We start from the raw sequence: 2910 nt of genomic DNA, 5'->3' as shown, positions 1-2910 counted from the left end.
AAGGTAGAGCAGGACAACCTGCAGGGGGAGGCCTACAGAAAACATCTAGGGTTTTGGGGAGCAGTGATGATAGCCCAAGAGGTTTTCTAAAGAAGTGATACAGAACGTAGCTAACCCCGGAGGCCATGGCCACCTGTACTCCATTCAGTAGGTGTTCAACACACACACACACACACACACACACACACACACACACACAGCTTTCTGCAATGGCTAAGAATAAATTAGCCGCAAGGTTTGGGATTACCCTTTATAACGCTCAAGCCTCCAGGTGCCCAAACTCTTCAGCGGGGTGAGGAAGAGAAGCAAGCCAATACCCCATCCCACCTGATTTCTTTTGCTGCCACAAAAACAAAACAGAAAAATGAATGATCTTGTGATGCCTTTGCCCAGGTAAATAAGCAGGATAACAAAGTTGTTGCCTGGGTAAATAACCAGGAATAAGCTACATTTTTCAAATATTCATTTTGGAGCATTTTAGTGTGTATTCAAATCTCTGGTGGCAAACACAGACGCGCTGAAAAAGAAGCCCTTTTTTTATACCACTTACTCATCAGGGCTGGCCACCTGAAACATCCAGAGGCCCCCCGAGTTAAGAACCTCTGTTTTAGTCTCTAGGAGGCCAAGATGCTCAGAAATTGTGCTTCAGGCTATGAACACTGACACAGAGCAGACATGGTTGGCAAAGGCTGGGGTTTGCTTTATTCTGGTCCCTGACTTTGTTGGTGTGATTCAGGCTTCCTATCATTTTCTTTTTTTCCTTTCTATTTTTTTTTTTCATATCATTTTTACTTAAAGAAATAGGAGAGTCTAGAGGCAAGGCAGGGAAATGTGGTCAATTAGGATCTCCCACTGACTGAATTTTGCTGTTATGGGTTTTGTGAGAACTTCTGTTTATAGCGGGCATGGCCAAAAGGAGTTGGGTAAGTCCCATCATAACTAAGGGTTCCATCATACCTGGGAGATTCTTGGGGCACAAATACAGGAGAGTAGCTGCTTCTGTATAGAAACCACATAGGCCATGAAGGGAAGACACAAGGGGACCTGGAGGTAGTAGCAGGGTTGATGGAAATGCTGAGCCACACATAAAACTAAACTATGGATTATACTGCATCTATGTGGCCCCTGGAAGAAAGGAGTGAGTACAAGATGGAAACACTGAGACATGTGTGAGTCTGCTCCCCGGAAGGAAAAAAGGATGTGAAATTGCAGGATAACAGAGTAACAAAAAGGGGATAAAGATGGTTGCTGCAGGGAATCATGATACCATGGGCCCATAAGCAAAGGAAAGTGAGTCATGGAGCCACAATGTGGAGCAGTAAACCTGGACTGTGACTTTTACTGATACACTGAGTCATGTGGGCTGTGCTGGTCTGCGAAAGAGAGGAAGGTTGATGCCCTAGCAACACTAAGCTACACGGTGTAATAATTTAAGCCAGAAGACCTAGATAGCTTCCTGGAGGAAGTAGAAGAGGTTTTCCTGACTTTTTATGGGTTTGAATATAAGTTCTTTCTATATTTGTTATGAAAATAAACTCTTTTCCACATTTAATGCTCTTATTAAGCCTGAGTACTGATGAAGAAGCTAAAGTCTGTTTCTTCAGAAGCATAATAAACCAGATCCTGACATTCTTAGAGTTTCCCTGCATGGGAGCATGAGCCAGAGAGATTTTCAGGAGCCAAATACTGATGTTCTCAGGATTTCTCTCATTGGGGGCACAAGCTGGAGATCTTTGTATGATAGGCAAACCTGAAATTGTACCTGTATCATTGTGGCAAGGAGGATACTCTGGTATCAGGGTTATATTCTGGAAAAACTAACAAAGAACAGTCATTAATGGTGCTATGGAGCACATGAACCATATTCTAGGCTGAGCCAAGTGCTCAGGAGCCCTCTAGATAGCAAATGGTCCTGAGGACAACTATCTGAGAACTGGGTCCCTCTTCTAGCTCCATGGCACATCCATATTTGTTGTTTACTAGATTAATACTTGAAATTGATAATTTGTATTTTCTTTTGTCTTAGTTTTACCTTGGTTACCTGTAAAGTTCTTTACAGAGTCAGTCGGTCAATTAGCCAACAAGCATTTTGACTCCAATCTTCTGTCAGGTGAATTTAGCAAAGAAGAAATGAGTCCACAGCTAGCCCTAAAAAATGGAGGAATGGATTTGAAACATGGCGGATGACATGGATCAGCAACAGACCTCTGACACTGTAGAGGAACCACTGGATCTCATCAGGCTCAGTCTAGATGAACAGATTATGTAAAAATGAGAAATGGGGGCAGCTAGGTGGCACAGTGGATAGAGCACCGGCCCTGGAGTCAGGAGAACCTGAGTCCAAATCCGGCCTCAGACACTTAACACTTACTAGCCTTGTGACCCTAGGCAAGTCACTTAACCCCAATTGCCTCACCAAAAACCAAAAAACCAAAAAAAAAAAAAATGAGAAATGACTGAGAACTGCGAGAGAGATTGCATGTTTATGATCAGCATTTAAACATGATTTTGGGAGATGTAGAAGAGACTGTGGCAACTATAGAAATTGATAAAGAAACTTACGAGATCTATAAATCCACCAAGTGGAACATTCCAATGTTGTTTGTCCAAGGTGCTGGGGTTGTATTAGTAGCTCCTCCATTGAGTGTTGGCTGAAACCAAGACTTTATCTTATGTGGAAAATTGGCAACTTTGGACAGTAGCCTCTACAAGAAAAGCTGGTGTTCAGAAGAAAAGCCTGTGACACTTTGGGATATTTAAAAATAAGTGAGGAACCCTCTACCCTTAAAATGCCTTTATTTCCAGATAATTCCTGAGCTAACTGGCATAATACTCACTCTTAAATTTCTCACACCAAACCTATCAAGTAATACAAGTATCATGAGGCAGGACTCTTTTTCAGTGATTTAA

At 42.3% G+C, this 2910-nt stretch overlaps 1 pseudogene; it reads left to right on the top strand.

Annotated features, from left to right (window-relative positions):
- The first annotated feature begins 2176 nt into the window (after positions 1-2176).
- Positions 2177-2655, top strand: LOC122739496 (annotated as a pseudogene).
- Positions 2656-2910: the final 255 nt, after the last annotated feature.

Source organism: Dromiciops gliroides, chromosome 2 (assembly GCF_019393635.1).
Source record: "Dromiciops gliroides isolate mDroGli1 chromosome 2, mDroGli1.pri, whole genome shotgun sequence".
NCBI classification, from domain to species: Eukaryota; Metazoa; Chordata; class Mammalia; order Microbiotheria; family Microbiotheriidae; genus Dromiciops; species Dromiciops gliroides.
Note: the sequence above shows the minus strand (reverse complement) of the source record. Positions and strands in the feature narration are given on the sequence as shown.